The sequence below is a fragment of the Medicago truncatula genome, chromosome 5 (genome assembly GCF_003473485.1).
Source record: "Medicago truncatula cultivar Jemalong A17 chromosome 5, MtrunA17r5.0-ANR, whole genome shotgun sequence".
NCBI lineage: Eukaryota > Viridiplantae > Streptophyta > Magnoliopsida > Fabales > Fabaceae > Medicago > Medicago truncatula.
The window spans coordinates 35,816,855-35,836,517 of NC_053046.1; the positions used below are offsets into that span (position 1 = coordinate 35,816,855).

General features: G+C 37.5%; 1 pseudogene; it reads left to right on the forward strand.

The window, feature by feature from the left end:
* The first annotated feature begins 15,129 nt into the window (after positions 1–15,129).
* On the forward strand, positions 15,130–17,636 carry LOC11418972 (uncharacterized protein At2g39795, mitochondrial-like; annotated as a pseudogene).
* The last annotated feature ends 2,027 nt before the right edge of the window (positions 17,637–19,663 follow it).

Sequence of the window (19,663 nt, forward strand, 5' to 3'; positions counted from 1 at the left end):
TGCTTTAATGATTTGTTTTCAAAATAACAATCCTCTCGCTCTGCCCAAAGCGAGAGTGATATTTTCTGTAAGGGCATGTTTGTTTCGGCATTGCCGTTGATTAATAAAATTTTGTCGTTTCTTCCACGACTACTTTTTTTTAAGTGTTTTTCCCTTGGAAACAATGGTAATGCCAGAAAAAACCAAAACGTCTGTATTTTCTTATTAATTTCAAAAATCTGCATGAAAAAAAAACTCTTTCTAAAATCATCCAATCATTATATGCAGGTTGAACCATAATAAACCCGTTGAACACAGTAATCCTACGGTTCCTCCAAATTTTGAATCCCCTGTGTATGAAGCCAAAGATGAGGAAAGTAATGACATACCATATGAGATTACTCGGTTACTTGAGCAAGAAAAGAAAGCCATTCAGCCTCACCAGGAAGAGATTGAGCTTATCAACATAGGTACCGAGGAGAACAAGCGAGAAATCAAGATTGGTGCTACTCTAGAGGAAGGGGTTAAAAAGAAGATTGTCCAGCTCCTCCGGGAATATCTGGATATTTTTGCATGGTCGTATGAAGATATGCCAGGTCTAGACCCTATGATCGTGGAGCATCGGATCCCTACCAAGCCTGAATGTCCTCCCGTCAGGCAGAAATTGAGAAGGACTCATCCTGATATGGCTCTCAAGATTAAGAGTGAAGTTCAAAAGCAGATTGATGCGGGTTTCCTCATGACAGTTGAGTATCCCGAATGGGTTGCCAATATTGTGCCTGTGCCAAAGAAGGATGGTAAAGTCCGGATGTGTGTTGACTTCAGGGACCTGAACAAAGCCAGTCCAAAAGACAACTTTCCATTACCTCATATTGATGTGCTTGTTGATAATACTGCTCAATCTAAGGTGTTTTCCTTCATGGACGGTTTCTCCGGTTACAATCAGATCAAAATGTCTCCGGAAGATAGAGAAAAGACATCTTTTATCACTCCATGGGGTACTTTCTGTTACAAAGTGATGTCGTTCGGCCTAATCAATGCTGGTGCTACCTATCAAAGGGGAATGACTACTCTGTTTCATGACATGATTCACAAAGAAGTCGAGGTATATGTGGACGACATGATTGTGAAGTCAACAGATGAGGAGCAGCATGTCGAATATTTAACAAAGATGTTTGAAAGGTTGAGAAAATATAAGTTGCGATTGAATCCCAACAAATGTACATTCGGTGTCAGGTCCGGAAAGTTATTAGGCTTCATTGTCAGCCAAAAGGGCATTGAAGTCGATCCTGATAAAGTCCGGGCCATCCGAGAAATGCCAGCTCCACAGACAGAGAAGCAAGTCAGAGGTTTCCTCGGGCGTTTGAATTACATCTCCCGGTTCATATCTCACATGACCGCAACCTGCGGGCCGATCTTCAAGCTACTCAGAAAGAACCAGCCTGTTGTATGGAATGATGAATGCCAAGAGGCTTTTGATAGCATCAAGAATTACTTGTTGGAACCACCTATCCTTGTCCCACCCGTGGAAGGAAGGCCTTTGATTATGTATTTGGCAGTGTTTAATGAATCCATGGGATGCGTGCTTGGTCAACAAGATGAAACTGGAAAGAAAGAGCATGCTATCTACTATCTAAGCAAGAAGTTCACCGATTGTGAAACTCGGTATACAATGCTTGAAAAGACTTGTTGTGCTCTAGCTTGGGCTGCCAAACGCCTGCGTCATTATTTGGTGAATCATACAACTTGGTTGATATCCAGAATGGATCCGATAAAGTATATCTTTGAGAAAGCGGCCGTTACTGGGAAGATTGCACGCTGGCAGATGTTGTTGTCTGAATATGATATTGTGTTCAAAACTCAAAAGGCAATCAAAGGTAGCATTCTTGCAGATCATCTTGCTTACCAACCTCTTGATGATTATCAGCCGATTGAATTCGATTTCCCTGATGAAGAGATCATGTATCTGAAATCCAAAGACTGCGAAGAACCGTTGATTAATGAAGGTCCAGATCCCAATAGCAAGTGGGGTTTAGTCTTTGATGGTGCTGTCAATGCTTATGGTAAAGGAATCGGGGCAGTCATTGTATCCCCGCAGGGGCATCACATTCCTTTTACCGCCCGAATTCTGTTCGAATGTACCAACAATATGGCTGAGTATGAAGCATGTATCTTTGGGATCGAGGAAGCAATTGACATGAGAATCAAACACCTCGACATCTATGGAGATTCTGCGCTCGTCATCAATCAGATAAAGGGTGAATGGGAGACCCACCATGCTAAGTTGATTCCTTATCGTGATTATGCGAGACGTTTGCTGACATATTTTACAAAGGTTGAGCTGCACCATATTCCTCGTGATGAGAACCAAATGGCTGATGCTCTTGCTACTCTATCCTCCATGTTTCGAGTAAACCATTGGAATGATGTGCCAATAATCAAAGTGCAACGCCTTGAAAGACCTTCGCATGTGTTTGCTATTGGGGATGTGATCGATCAGGCTGGTGAAAATGTGGTTGACTATAGACCCTGGTACTATGACATCAAGCAGTTCTTGCTGAGCCGTGAGTATCCGCCAGGTGCTTCCAAACAAGACAAGAAGACCTTGAGAAGATTGGCCGGTAGATTCCTGTTAGATGGAGATATTCTGTACAAGAGGAACTATGACATGGTATTGTTAAGGTGTGTTGATGAACATGAAGCAGAGCAGTTAATGCATGATGTACATGACGGTACCTTCGGGACCCATGCTACAGGGCATACTATGTCAAGAAAGTTGCTACGGGCAGGTTACTACTGGATGACTATGGAGCATGATTGCTACCAGTACGCCAGAAAATGTCACAAATGTCAAATCTATGCTGATAAGATTCATGTGCCTCCGCACGCCCTCAATGTTATGTCATCCCCATGGCCGTTCTCAATGTGGGGCATCGACATGATCGGAAGAATTGAACCGAAAGCTTCAAATGGTCATCGTTTCATCTTAGTGGCAATTGACTACTTTACCAAATGGGTTGAAGCAGCATCTTATACCAATGTGACCAAGCAAGTGGTAGCTAAGTTCATCAAGAACAACATCATCTGTCGATATGGTGTTCCCAGCAAGATTATTACCGACAATGGTACCAACCTGAACAACAATGTGGTGCAAGCTCTTTGTGAAGAATTCAAAATTGAGCATCATAACTCTTCTCCTTATAGACCTCAGATGAATGGTGCAGTTGAGGCCGCCAATAAGAATATCAAGAGAATTGTCCAGAAGATGGTAACCACTTACAAGGACTGGCATGAGATGTTACCCTATGCTCTGCATGGCTACCGTACTACTGTGCGCAGTTCAACCGGGGCAACCCCTTTCTCTCTTGTATATGGTATGGAAGCAGTTCTTCCTTTGGAAGTGGAGATCCCATCTCTCCGTGTGATTATGGAAGCAAAGTTATCTGAGGCTGATTGGTGCCAAAGCCGGTATGATCAGTTGAATTTGATTGAGGAAAAACGTATGGATGCCATGGCTCGTGGACAGTCATATCGAGCAAGAATGAAGACTGCCTTTGACAAGAAAGTCCATCCTCGAGAATTCAAGGTAGGGGAACTTGTATTGAAAAGGAGGATAAGCCAGCAACCCGACCCAAGGGGCAAGTGGACGCCTAACTATGAAGGTCCTTATGTTGTCAAGAAGGCTTTCTCCGGTGGTGCTTTAATCCTTACACACATGGATGGTGTAGAGCTTCCAAATCCAGTGAATGCCGATATAGTCAAGAAATACTTTGCCTAGAAATATGAAAAGAACAGCGTGGTAGGTCGAAAACCCGAAAGGGCGGCCTAGGCAAAAATGCGCTTCCCGGTGGATCGAAAACCCGAAAGGGCGGTCCAGGCAAAAATAAGGGACACAAAAAACAAATATGAAAAGCTCGCTGAGATTGTACACAACTCAGGCAAGAATGAGCGTCTCGATGAGCCGAAAACCCGGAAGGGCGGTTCATGCAAAAATGAGATTGAAACAAAAGGCAAGTAACTATATCTGGCCAACCACCGTCCCCCTTGGGGCATCTGCAGCTGTTAATGACCATCTTCATCTAAAGCTCCTACGCTTGCGAATTCAAAGTTTTCAGGAAATGTAATGATTGCTGTGTTCAATGTACCACCAACCAATAAAAATTACCATTTTCCAAGTTTTGTGAATCCGTGGAGTCACGCCTCCGGCTGACCACCACTCTTATACATCAATTTGAGCTTGTGCTTTTGTTTGAAACTCTGCTTTCTTTTTACTTTCAAAGCTATATACAAAACATTTTCTTTCTATTTTGATAATGATAATGCTCGAAACAAACATTTTTGAAAATTAAAAACTTTTTGTCTGTTTTGAAAAGCAAACCTGAGCAACAGGGTACATTCAAATGAAACATGCATGAGCGAGAGTATGTTGATGTCTATTTCAATATATGTTACAAGCAGGTTCTTCTCAAGGATAGTCTGTGGTCAATGGCAAGAATGAAAAAACAGAATGAAAATGCATGAAAATGAAAAGGCTCGCTAAGTTGAAAACCCGGAAGGGCGGCTTAGGCAAAAAATGAGTACCCCGCTGGATTGACAACCCGAAAGGGCAGTTCAGGCAAAAATGGGGCATTGAAAAGAATTTATTTCCCCGGTGGGTCGAAAACCCGAAAGGGCGATCCAGGCAAAAATGGGATGCAAAAAATGAAAATGAGAATATAACATGCAAAAAGCATTGACCACAGATGCAATGTCTACAACATGCCCAGCACAACGGCGTTTTCCCCGGTGGAGTCTCTCAAGATTCTATCCCCAGCAAGTTGCATACCTACCTGCCCCCAGCCTTGGCTCCGATACGTCTCCCAACGACGTCATCTCCAAAGAGGATTTCCAAGAATGTGTAATATAGCACGAGCCACTACGTGCCCAATACTCTGATGTCTTGTCTTCCCCGTGAAGTCGTGCCTACAAAATGCCAACAGTCATGCATTACAAGCATTCATACATGCATAATCATGCATATTACGTACCCATGCATTTAATGAATCTGTTATATCATCCATGCATATTGCATTTCCAATGTCAACATCAGTCTCAATTCAATACCCATGTCAGGTTCTCTGTCAAAACCTTGTGAGCCAATAATATCGGTCAATTTCTACCTTTCAAATCAAATCGACGTCAAGTCAATCTCAATCTATATTTTGTCAAAAAACTAATCCCCAGTGAATATGTTTCTGTTTGGTCAAGTGGCTAGTTCAAGTCCAGGAACAGCTTGTACCTATCAATTTGCTTATATTATCGGTCGAGTGCCCAGCTCAATCCAAGAGCAGCTTGTACCTGTTAATATGTTTCCGTTTGGTCAAGTGGCTAGCTCAATCCAAGAGCAGCTTGTACCCGTCTATCTGTTTCTGTCCGGTGGAGTAACCAGTTCGCATCCAAGAACAAGCTCACACCTGTCTATTTGCCTTGCTTTCAGTCGAGTAACCAGTTCGAATCCTTAAGAACAACTCGTACCTGCCAATTTTACATGTTTTCAGTCGAGTCACCAGTTCGAATCCGTAAGAACAACTCGTACTTGCCAAGTTTCTCTTTTTCCCAGTCGGGTCACCAGTTCGAATCCATAAGAACAACTCGCACTTTCCAATATCCCCAAGTGAGTTACCAGTTCGAATCCATAAGAACAACTCATGTTTGTCCAGTAACCTCTATCCCCTGTGGAGTGACCAGTTCGAATCCATAAGAACAACTCGCAGTTTGTCTGTTTGTTTCATTCCCGGTCAAGTGGCTAGTTTGAATCCAAAAACAGCTTGTACCTGTCCAACTTGTTTCTAGTTTCCCGTTACTCTGCTATTCACTATCTTTGTCAATGTCTACCAATCCCGCAATGGATACGACATATTTTGTTAATTCCAATCCCCATGAGGTCTTGCATTCATAATCCAAATGATGCATGGCATGCATATTATTTGAAAATGGGTAGGCATATTTTTACGTCCAAACACAGTGCAAATGCTAATATTTAAGTATCTTCGTCCTGTCAAGCCAAAGACTCCGTCTCTTGACTCTCCAGACAAAGAAACTTAAATAGGGGCAGCTGTTATACCCCGTTTTTGGACCTAAAAATACTAGGGCCCAATTTCATTTCAAACTTTGTCAATTATCAAATTTCAACTGTACAGTTCAATTTGTCTCTGCCTCGCAGTATTTTCAATCACAATTTTACCTATGTTTTTCTTGCATAAAACCTTTCGAAATGTCTTTACTTGTCTTGTAAGTCATTCAAAAGTGTCTCTGAATCATTGCATTGCTTTTTCTACAGTTTATTTCAAAATTTGCAAAAAGTCATACAGAAGGGTATTTTGGACATTTCCTGCAGTGGGACCCATTTTTATCCTTGTGACTGTCTCTGAGTCTTTTCGGATTGTTTTTTACATTTCATCAGTAAACCTTGTTAAAATTCATTTCAAACTTGCGTCTGAGTCAGTGTTGAGTCAATTTCAATCTGTTTAGGTCGTTTTTAGCCCTAGGGGCATTTTGGTCATTTCACATAAAATTTTGGCATGGGGAGGTTACTTTGAAGTACCTCATTTAGGCCATTGGTTCGTTTTAGTCCGTTTTGTCAATTTTATTTTTTGTTTCACTTTACGTTTGGTCAAATTATGTTTTTTATTCAAATTTTATTTTTAATTGCATTTTGGTCCCTCAATTGAGGTCCCAAAATTGCATTTTTGTCCAAACTGTTTTTTGTTTATTTCATTTCAAGTTTTTTTTAATTTTGCAGTTTAGTCCTTAAAATTCTTATTTTTGCAAAAAGGTCCAAAGTCCATTTTAAGTCCAAGGCCGTGCCCCTCCCATACAAATCCAGATGTCACAATTCCATTGGCTCAAGTGTACACATGTCAACTATATAAACAGTGAGTCAGATTCAAAGCCATTAATCACACGCCACTTCACCAAAGAAGAAAAACAGAATCAATTTTTCTCTCTCTTGTCAGTTAGATCAAAACCAGAATCACAGAGAAATCATCAAGAACACAGAGAAAAATCAAAAAACCCTAAATCACCAGAATCACAAAATCATCAAGAAATTCATTGAATTTTCCACGATTCTCAGAGATTCGCCAAGGAATCATCATCATTGAATCGTTGCTCTGCAATTCGAGTGCGAGTCCACCACTGAAAGCGGCGAACTCAAGCACGATCGCAGAGGCTTTCCCGGAGACGAAGAAGAGGGACGAAAATCCATATACCGAACCTGTGAAGAAGAAGAGCGGATCAGAACAGCAGGGAACCAAACCAGAATCAACGGAACAAGACTAAAATCAAGCTTTCCTTGAAGATCCGGATCGGAACCACCAAGAAAACCACAGGTAAAACTCAAACTTCCTTTTTTTCGCAAAAAATGGATAAAAAGGAGAATCAAGTATAAACATGTAGGATTCTAGAAGCACGTAGCCAAAAAGCACAAAGAACAAAGAAAAACTTCATTCAAAACCGCAACTTCAAACTTAGATCTACTCCGGTTGAAAATCTTTTTCAAAAAACCAAGCTCGGATTCATGAATAGCACGAAAAGGATGTTTAAAAACGTAAAAATTTTTTGAATCGGAGCAAGGAAGTTTTTCCGGTGGCCGGCCACCGCGCCGGAGGAGCTAAGCCATGCCGGAGAAGACAACCGGATTTCTAGAGAGAAGTGGGAGCTTCTCTCACTAGGATGAGAGAAGAGAGAGAAGGAGAGGAGAAAATGAAAAAAACCGGAGCCTTTGTGTTTATATAGCCAGTGAACCGGACCGGTTTATTTCCGGTCCAGTCCCCCTTGTTCCTGGCCGTTTGATCTAGGGTTTCAGAATCCTAGATCAATCGTGTGGCTCCTGTGCAGTCTGAGTTTTGAGTGTGGGCTTTGGGTTTGGGCTTAGTTTTCTTTCACGTTTTTTTTGTTTTTTTTGCTATTTGCACCGTATTTCTTTGCTACTTGCACCTGTTTCTTGCTCACTTTTTTTATAAAAAAAATCCTAAAAATCCTGGTTATTTCTTGGTATATTTTTGGCATTTCTATGGTGTTTCTTGCATAAAAAAAGATGTGAAAGTGGCATGAACTAATTCCATGTGTTTTTACACTTTTGGTATGCATTTTGCTATGTTTTGTTCTTGACATTTTGATATTATGACATGGATAAAGGATGCCTAATATGATGATGAATATGCCTCTGGAAATGTGTTTTTGTTTGCTGTTTTTGAATATGATTTTATGAATTTCTTGTTTTGCAAGCAACAAGTTTAGTTTTAAGGAATAAAGTGGCAAATTTCTCTATGAACTTGGTGTGATATTTTGCATGCATATGCCTCCATTAATTGCATGTCATGGCTTGAAACAAAATTTCTTTCTAAATTGCCATGATGTGATGATTATGGGCCACTAGCATCTTTAGGTATCATATCAAATGTCTTTTAGGTTTATTACCACTTTATTACTTTTTCTTTGCCATCTTTATGCATTTCCTTTTAATTACTTCCTACTATTGTGTGCTTTATGATTACTAACCATTTCATCTCATGTGCCATACATTTCATAGCATTCCACCACTCTCTCCACTTTCTTTAGCTTAGCATTTATTTTTTTTCGCAAGTTTTAATTCATTTGGTAATGTAATTTGTTATCATTGGTTTGTAGCTTGGCAAAGGGGCCATAGAATGTATTTAGGCAATTTTTGTAATATGGACTATGGACACTATGACGCACCGACACGCACACACTCACCTTAGATGTATGCATAGGATTGTATGGTTAGATAAGCGTTTAGGTTTGAACACTTAGATAAAAATCCAACTTTTTTCCAAAAAGAACATGCAAATAACTTCACTTGAAAATCTTTTTTTTGAAAATAAAATGGAGTCAAAACTCCTTATTTCCCCTTTTATTTTCTTAAGTAAAACTTTCAATGAATCTTAACCCTTCTTAGACTTTATTTTTGCAAAATGACTAAATCCACCTCACACTTTCCAAACCTTATGCCCTTGAGGCCTCTCATCTCTATTCTTCAAAATCTCTTTTCAAACCTAAAATCAACCAACAAACACAAAAACTATTTTTGAGAATGAACTACGAACGGTTTTGATCCCTTAAAAGGGTACGTAGGCAATGAGTCAAAACTCATCCAAGCCGAAACAAAAAATCAAATTCTACTTCTTCTCACCCCCACTCTTAACTAATCACACCTTCTTTTTTTACAAATAAGCAATAAAATTAAAGCGTAGAAATAAACTTAGGAGAGCGGTTCTTATGGAATACCATAATCGCTCCGGGTGCCTAACACCTTCCCGTAGCGAAATCGACCCCCGAATCCGGAAACTCAAGGGTTTTTCTCAATTTTGCCCTTCCCAAGAAAAAATAGAGATATCAACGGTCAAAAGGTTCAAGTCCAAATTAATGGCTTGGCACCCAAAAACCATGATAACATATCGTCTAACCAGGAGTGGGAGGATTCCGAATAAGACAATGTTTTACTTGCCAATAATACCCAGATTACAAAGATTGTTTGCATCGATGAAAACTGCAAGTCATATGACGTGGCATCATTCAAACAAAATTCATGGAGTCATGCGACATCCTTCTGATGGTGAAGCTTGGAAACACTTTGATGAAGTATATCCTGATTTTGCAGCAGATCCGCGTAATGTAAGACTTGGATTGTGCTCTGATGGTTTCACTCCACATATTCAGGCATCAGGGAAACCCTATTCTTGTTGGTCGATCATTGTAACCCCATACAATCTCCCTCCTGAGATGTGCATGACAAAGCCGTACATGTATTTGGTGTGTGTTGTTCCAGGGCCAGATAACCCTAAAGCAGGCATAGATGTGTTTCTAGAACCTTTAATTGATGATTTGAGGAGGTTGTGGATTGGAGAATTGACATACGATATTTCAACCAAACATAATTTTCTAATGAGAGCATCTTTGATGTGGACAATTAATGATTTTCCAGCGTATGGCATGTTGTCTGGTTGGTGCACTCATGGGAAAATGGCTTGTCCACATTGTATGGAAAATAGGAAGGCGTTTACTTTGGAAAATGGAGGGAAGAGTTCGTGGTTTGATCATCGTTGTTTCTTGCCTCATGATCACCCGTTTAGAAAAAGTAAGAATGGCTTCCTGAAGGATCAGAGAGTAGTAGTTGGCCCGCCCCCTAAAATCACATCAGAAGAGGTGTGCACAAGAGTTAGTGATTATCCTAAAGATCATGTAAACTATATTCTTTAGACATAAATAACTATTGCAGCCATATTGCATTGTTTAATTGTGTTATGATGATTTATTGTATTGATATGATGTTTTTGTTATTGATAAATATCTAGAAATGCCTCCGAAAAATAAAGGAAATGGCAAGGGCAACAACAGGAAGCGGTATAATACTCACGTTGTGGACGCAGCAACAGAAGCTGGATTAAACCCCATGCCCGTCACTTCTGCTGCATCTTCTAGCCAGGGATCAGCTGGGTGCTCCCAGGCTAGTGTAGCTGCTCCTCCTACGAGTTCTGCTCTTCCTCCCACTTACATGTTGCCTCCAGTATATCCAGGATATTATGGCACCATACCTCCTAGGTATCATTTCCCACCATATTCAGTCCCACCACAAAACCTTCCCTTTCCCCAACAACAACAAATCCCTCCACAACAAAATAACCTTCTCTTTCCCCAACAACAACAAATCCCTCCACAACAAAATCCACTCTTTCCCCAACAACAAATCCCTCCACAACAAAACCCACCCTTTCCCCAACAACAACAAAACCCACCACAACCCCAACAAGAAAATGTGGTCGAAGAGGATGGTGCAACCCAGATGAATGGTGGTAGAGAGCTAGTGCCGTATCATGATGTTTTCCCGGATTATCCGAAAGATTCTCTTGGTCGATACATTTTAAGGCCTAGTGGAAGCTCGTAAGTATTATAGTATTAGCTACATAGTTCAATTTCAATTCTTTTATGTATATTTTAAGTTGTAGTAACGTCACCATATGAGTTTTTATTGTTTCAGCTTTTTGCCGTGCAAACCGACTGCTGAAGCTATCAGAGACATAATTCATAATTGTTATCATCACTTTTGGAAGAAATATGGTGACGTGGATGACAATGAGAAAGACCGCTGGTTTAGGCTCTTTGAGGTTACTTCAAATCTATATCATAATTTTTATTTTATTTCATATGCACAATTGTTATAGTATACTAATTTTCTTTAATATGTTATAATGCAGTGCAAGTGTTCTTGGGACGTCGTTTATCAAGATATAATGCGGCGTAATTTTCACATCAGAGCTTCTGCCCGTTTTTCAGATTTGCTTAGAAGAGCCCGTATTCGGTTTGAGGAGACAGGAAAACGGCCACATTGGATAGGCCCACCTATCTTTGCTGACTTGGTTAAGTATTGGGCGCCTGATGAGTTCAAGAAAATATCACAGAAAGCAAAGACGAACCGGGCCTCAGAAAAGGGAGGATGCGTTCACACTGGCGGTTGCTTAAGCAACGGCGAGCATGCTGATCGATTGGTAAAAATAATAAACTTTTATTTATTTTTCCATATCATATTTAAATTTGATTGTTTTAAATCAATACTACTAAATTGATGCATTTGACCATAAATTTTAATGTTTAATTAATTCATAATTTTATTATTTCTTGTGACAAATAGACTCAGAGGTTACGCCGGGATCCGTTCATTAACGAGATTCACGACAAAACACACAAAACTAAGTCCGGCCAATACTGTGACGACCGTGCTAGGAGAGTGCAGGTAATCTTTGATAATTATGTCACATTTTAGGCCTTAATGTTATTATTCTGTACATGTAATGTTTATGTGTCAAAGAGCAAATTTGCAATAATGAAAGAGCATTTTGATTACTCTGTTCCTTATAATGAGAATATTTTGTCACATTGTGTGTTTTATTTTCTTGGTAGACCCGGAAGAATGTGCTTATGATATGTGTGACTCCTGTTCAATTTTAAGTTTTGTAACTGAAACTTGTGGCTTTCACTAACTCTTACCTTTTGGGTGGGGTCTTATACTTTGCTAGTTATTATTGGAAATACATAAATAGCTCTTCCAATATCGTCATTCAGGGACATTGAACATGGTTACACGAAAGAAAGAATGAAACTAAGCATCAAATATATGGTGGTTATTTCATGCTAACTCCGGTTTTGTGTTTCATTTTCCACCTTTTTTTTTCATAGGTTTTGTCCCTCTAATGCATCATAGGTTTTTTCCATTACAGACCTCTTTGTCTTGCTCTATTGTTGATGATGATACTTCTAGTTATTGTTTAATGTTGATTTACTGGACTATAAAGCATAAACTAGGTGTGAATGATGCATACACATTGAATACTCTCCAGTTGTGTCCTTAATTATTTTGTTATTATTTGAACAGGATGAGTATGACCGGCTGCTTGCAGAGGCTATTTCTGAAGGGTCAACTGTTGATCACTCTTTGACCTTCCGCACTTGGAAAAAAGTTGTTGGCGACAAGAAGAAGGGTAAGCTCTATGGTCTTGGTAACTTGGCCGCTAACTATCGGCCGGGTAGTGTTGAATCAACGCTCACATTTACGCTCAATCATGGTGAAGGATCCTCCCGGCAGCCTGAGCTGACGCCAGAGATGCGGGAGCTTATAAATAGATTGGCACAAGAGCAATTCGCGCAGCATATGGCGACTCAAGCGGCTTTTGTGCAAGATTTGCTCAACCGCCAAAGATCTTATGAGGAGCAGCTCGCTCAATTTAGGCAAGCACAGGCTCAAGATCCCTCGCCGATTTTAAGTCCCAATGTTGAGCCTTATCCGGTCGATACAGATGAGGAGGAGGATGGTGTGGATGATGATTGAAGGTGGTGTGTCCTTTATATGATAAAATTTTTGGGTCTGTAATGTTTGGGGAAGTTTCTTATACTTCCCAATACAATTTCTACCTATTTGATACCTATGGTGTGTGATGTTGGTACAATTTTAATTTCAATGATGCTAGACAATATTTTATGTGTGATGTTGCTTTATTTTTCAATGTTAACTACATTTAAATTGTTTGTTAAAATTATTTTAATTTCCATTAATTGTTATTGTTAAAACAATTTTTATAAAAAGAAATAAAAAACAATTTAATTAATTAATTAATTTTCGAAAAATAAAATTTAAATTCTTTTTTACAATTATTTTAATTATTAAATTTTAATATTTTGATTTTTTTTAACAAATAAAAACCGTTTTTAAAAGAAAAATCGTACACAATTTGCCAGGGGTTAACCCCTCGCACAGTCCCTGGCATATGATCCTGACACAGTCTGCAAAAGTCTGTATTGACTAGATTGACCAGAATACGTCAGAAAAGCCTGCAATCTTGCAGACACAATTTGCCAGGGGTTGTGCCAGGGCCTGTGCCAGGAGCGCATTTGCCAGGAGCTAAACCCCTGGCAGAGTCATTTGCGATGAGCAGATTAGCCTGGGATTCTGCTCCTGGCAAAACCCCTAGCAAACGTCCATTTGCCAGGGCTTCTGCCCCTGGCAAAATGCAACATTTCTTGTAGTGAAATTGCCAATCTTTGAGGGTGAGAATTATCACATATGGGCAACCAGAATGGAGGCTTATCTTGATGCTCTGATACCACTGTTGGAATTTAGAAAAGAAATTAAGCAGAGACTTATGAGTTCTGAAAACTGAAACACACACATTTCATTCCTTCTAATAACCTTTAAATACAAGAAATTCATAATCAGAAATAAACAAAAGAAAAAATGCCTATAAATTTGTAACGGACAAACATAAATCTATAACCTCCCATAATTCCTATAGTTAAAATCATAACAGTCATAACCATAGGAATACTACAATAAACTCCAATAATAGGTTCTGATCCATATTCTCAGCAGATACACAAATGACTTCAAATATTGTACAACGGAATTGAACGATAAACTGATATAATCCACCTAGAAAAAAATCGATTAAAATGTAATGCCAAAAAAAATAAAAATAATGTGATAGAGTAAGAAACGAAAGATGAATACATGGTTGCTGCGAAGATCATGGTTGAAAATTTCTTGAAGAGACCAAGAAAAAATAGTGTTGATGAAGTTATGATTCTCGTAACTACCCTTCTTCTTCTTCTTCCTTGAAGTTGAAGTTGAACTGCATTCATGGTTTTTCTTCTTGCTCGAGAATTTCAACTTGTGTAGACTCATACACTCATTCTAGAGAGAGAAAATGAGGTGTTTGTTTTTTTGAAGGAGAAACTGAGGTGTTATGAGTGTAGAAAAGTGTGTGTGTATAATGGGTCTCTTTCTTTCTTATCAAACAAGAATGGAACGAAAATTTGTACTATGCTGACTCTAGCTTTTGTTTTTTTCTTCATGAAATGTAAATGAACCTGCACGACGCCGTTTCATATAATTCAATCGCTAGTTTCACGCTTCGTTATTAAGGTATTGATATGAACTTTTATTCGCTGTATAACAGTGATTAATCTCTGTTGGAGAATTTACAGAATATACAGGTGGGTTCTCTTCTCCCAACTGTATTTTTTCCATACGTATGAAACAAGAATCGAACCTCTAACTACAATACCACATATTTAAGAAGTCTAAATTTTTTATCACTTCGACCAACTTTTAAAGGATCTTTAGTTGTTTATCATTAAAGATGTGTCAAGAGAGAATACAAGAGATTATTTTGTTGTCTCTTCCATTTTTTTCTTCATATCTACTCTTCTATACCTTCTCTTATTTTGGTTGATTTCATAACATCTGTGTTATTTTTTTTAGATACAACTAGTAAAATATATGTGCGTTTTTACAAGTCTTGTAAATAGTTGATCATGTTTTAAGTTGAAAATATAATTACATAATAAACATATTTTAATTTTATACTTTAAGTTGAAAATGTAATTACATAGTAACCGTATTTTAATTTTATAAGTCTTGTAAAATATATTGTAACTAGTAAGATATTTTAACCTTAATCAAACACAACACTCCTTTCCACCTCAATCAAACGGCCCACATTTCATCTGCTTCATATTCAGATCTAACGGATGATAAGACGCAAAGTGCAAGAGTAGAAAATAGAAATAGAAGAAACTTTCATTCACAATCTTTTCTAAAACCCTAGCAAAACCCTTTCTCTCTTCTCTTCTTCAATCCAACCAAAAATGGCGTTCAATTCAATCCTTCGTTCCAAGTCAAGCACTTTCGTTAGGGCTTTTTCTTCAATTGATCAGAAAAACTCAACCGGGTCATCGCGCCGTGCTTTCCACCACCATCAACCGCTACGAGGGTTCATTTGTTCCTAAGTTTAACTTTTCTTCTGTAGCTATAAAAAACGAACCCAACTCCGATGAGACTCTTCTCTGTTTAATTGAATCGAAGATCACTTGCACTCAGGAAACCGATGAGTTCCGCGCTGTAAACTTGTCTTCTTTAATTTATTAGACTCATGATTGTAGTAATAGAAACAGTGTTTTTCTTTTTAATTTCATTAGCTAGACACATTTTTGAACTTATACCTTATAAGCTAATATGATTAAAAAAGACCCATTTGGTAATGGTATGAAAATTTGAATTTGGTTGTTATTTATGATAATTATTAGGCTTAATTAATGATGTGGTCCTTTAAGTTATTTGTTGGTTACAATTTGGTCCCATAAGTTATTAACGTTACATTTTGGTCCATTAAGTTAGACTCTGTTAGTCAAATAAATCCCTACCGTCAAAACCGTTAACCCTTCTTTAATATTAACCATTCGATTTTTTGATAAAAATTACAACCATTAGATGATGTATGTCTACTAAATCTAACAATGCACCATCAACATCTAATTTTCACCTTTCTTCATCTTCTTCCCTCCTCTTCTTCTTCATCTTTATCCATAATATTCATACATTCATCAAAATCATCCAAATAAACCCAGCAATTAACAAGAAATCCAAAATTAGATCCAAAATCAAACCCAACTACAAAAATACAAAATTCCAGATTGAACAGGTTCAATTATCAACTCTAAGAAATCCAAAATTAAAAATATCCCAAATCAAACAAAAAATTGTACAGATTCAACAATCAACAATAAAATCCAGCAACAACAAACACAAAAATCAATCCCAACCATCTCAAATAAATTCGTACAACAATATGCAACAACAGACCAAGTTCCCAAAACAAACAATAACCCAGAAATTGTGTTTTGAAGCTGCTGCAACACACCCATTAACAATCAAATCAACCAATATCGTGTATTGAAGCTAGGCACATCCAAAATTGAAAGAGGAAGAGAAAGGGTTGAGGATAAATTTTTGATTTTGGACGAAATTGAAGGTAGTTCAAAGGGGTTAATTTTTTATTTTGGATTCCAGATAAAGTTTTAATTTTGGATCTAAGATTAAAAACCAAAAACGAAAAGCTTTTGTTGAATTTAATTTATGAGAGAGGAATTTAATTTTGGATCTAAGATTAAAAACCAAAAACGAAAAGTTTTTTTTGGGAGTTTTTTTTGTGATTAAAAACCAAAAACCAAATCATTAATTAAGCCTAATTATTATTATGTTGTGAAATGTTGAAAATTTGATTTTGGTTGATATAGGGTGAGGAAGTTCCGAGCAATTTCCCATTTAAGATAGTTGAGAATCCAAGAAATCAGACAATAATACTTAAAAGGACTTATCAAGGTGAAAAAATTGAGGTTAAGGTTCACATGGTTGATTTGGTTACCGGCGAAGAACATGATAAGGATGATGAGAGTGAGAGAGCAACTCAATCAAGCATTGATTTTTCAGTCAGTGTTTCTAAGAAGAATGGGACCTCTTTGGAGTTTTGTTGTGATGCTTACCCAGATGAGATGGTTTTCAGCGGCTTGTTTATTACTAATCGTGGTGAACAGATTCCTTATTATGACAGGCTAGATTTTCAGTATGTACTTCTTTCTGATTATTTTATTCTGTTTATAAATATGTGCATTCAATATTTGAAACCGGGGTTACATCAGTGACCATATCATACAGCTATAGTGGTGCGCTATAGCACTTTTGCATGGCGGAGTTTGAACAAATAACTATTTTCCGCAATTTGGAATTGAGATTGGGTGGTGTTGCTAGCTAACCTGTACTGCTTGGTTGTAGAGACATGAAAAATATTGATGTTGCAGTTCAGATTGTTGTTTTGGAGCTTTTTGTAAAACCCTGTCTGTATTACTCAAGTACTATATGAAGTCATTCCTATAGTACTTAGAAATAAGAGGAATCAAACCAAGCACAACAAATTTCTTGCAAGAGTACATGATCAAGAGGAAAAGTAGAGAATACTTGGTGTGGTTGAATAAGCTCAAGAATTTCATTAAAGCATGAGCATTGACATGGTCTGAAGAAATCACAGAGGATACTCAATTTGTCCCATAATTTGCATACACATTTGAATGGAAAGATTAATAGTATATGATGATCATTGTGCTTTCATTAGGAGGAAAATAATCAGATGTTGTGTCACTGTGGTTTAGTGGTAGTTTCGAGTTTCGACCTCCTTTTTTAAAGGCAAACTGGTTGAAAGTGTTGGCATTTATATCCTTAATAAGGCTTCATTACATCATCTTTGTATAATTTAAGTCATTTTGGAATTAGTTTTTGCATCTATATACTTTTGTGAATTATTTTACATTAGATGCTATTTTTCATAATTGAAACTCATTTTAGAATATTTTGTAGAAGTATTTGAATTATTCCCTTATTTTCCATTATAACAAGGTAAAATAGTTATTTTTTGGGTAAGTTTCATCATTACATATTTCCAATGTAATGTGAAGTTTCTCAGACACAACATAGAGAGTTTTGTGACTATTTTCACTGCCTAAAGAAAGAAGATGAAATCCCTGGTCACTACAAAGCCGAGCGTTGTGAAAATGATGTAAAAACGAGGAGCGTTGAACATAACATTGTTAACAATTTAATCGATGCACAATGACTATCAGTAAAAGAAATCCAAAAACAATATGCAACATGTATTGAATTTGTCGAATCACAGAAAAGTACGAGAAAACAACTATCATTTATTTGAAAATTGAGGCATTGAGTTATACGATGTACAAAAGATTGTATTAGCTTATAACACCTTGCATTGTTACGAATAATATTGAATGTATCCTCGTGAGCTTAGCCGGGATTTGAACTCCACCAAAAAAAAAATTGAATGTGAATATTGATTTTTCATAAGTTTTCTATATCTTTAACTTACATGATACTTCGGTGCTTTTTACATACAAGATTCATTCCTTAAAAAAAAAACATATTTTAATTTTATAAGTCATGTAAAATATATTGTAATTATTAAAATATTTTAGCCTTAATCGAACACAACACTGAATGTGAGAAAAACACACTAAAGGGGTTTGAATTGTGTTGTCTTTTTCTCCTTTTTTTTAAACTAAGTTCAAAGTCAAGAGTCTGGTAGAGTTCAGAGTCTGGAGCTATGTTCAGAGTCTAATGCAGCGGATAAAGTAAAGAGAGAGAGAAGAGAAAGACACAAACCAATTATCCTAGTTCCTTCTACAATTCGGAAGTTGTCTAATCCCCCTTATACTTCCAAGGAGATTCCGATTACAAATGCTCAAGCACACAAGCAAAAAACTTCAAATACTCAAGCACACAAACAAGAGATTTCATATGCTCAAACACAAAAGCAAGAGACTTCTGAACAAACAAATTACAAAGAAATATGTTTGGTTGAACACTTGATATACAATCAGTGGTGTTCACAATACAAATCAAATCAGACTCTTAAGACTCTAGAATTTCTAAGACATGAAAGTTTATAAGAAATTCTAAGTGATTGATGCACAATAATTTCAGCAGAGTTTTGGCACAGTTAAAATGTTGTAGAGTCTCTCTTCAATCTTCATTCCTTTATATAGAGGTATGAAAGAGACGTTGTAGAGGTGTCATCGCATCAAAGAGTCGTTACTGAAGCTTGATCAAATGCCAATGATCTGTTGCTTGATTTGGTTAATGTCTTAGGAGGGAATAGTTTAAAATCCATTTATTGTATGCAGAATTAACCAGTAGAGACATAGTTGTAGCAGTACTATGTACCATTGTCCTTTCTCTGAGCTCCTTTAGTGGATAAGCATCCAATGCCTTTTAATTCCTCTAAAATAGTCGTCGCTCTAGGATTCTATTCCTTCTGCAAACTTGTGTCTTCCAAATAATCTATTTTGCTAACTCCAGGTTCTTTACCTCAGACTGAAGGTGAGAAAAACACAAGGAGGGGGGGTTGAATTGTGTTTTCTTTTTCTTCTCCTAAAACTGAAATCACCGTTCAGAACCTGATAGAGTTCAGCTTCTGAAGTAGTGTTCAGAATCCAATTGCAGCGAATATACAAAGAGATAGAGAAAGAAGAAAGACACAAGACAATTCCAAGGAGAGTTCACTAAAATTAATATCTGATTACAATTGCTCAAACACTAAAGTAAGAGACTTCAAACTAACTCAAGCACAACTGCAAGAGGTTTCCTAATGCTCAAGCACAACTGCAAGAGACTTCATATGCTTAACCACAAATGCAAGAGACTTCTATTCAAACAGAATTACAAAGAAATTTTTTTGAGGTTGAACACTTGATATACAATCAGTGGTGTTCACAATACAAATCAGAT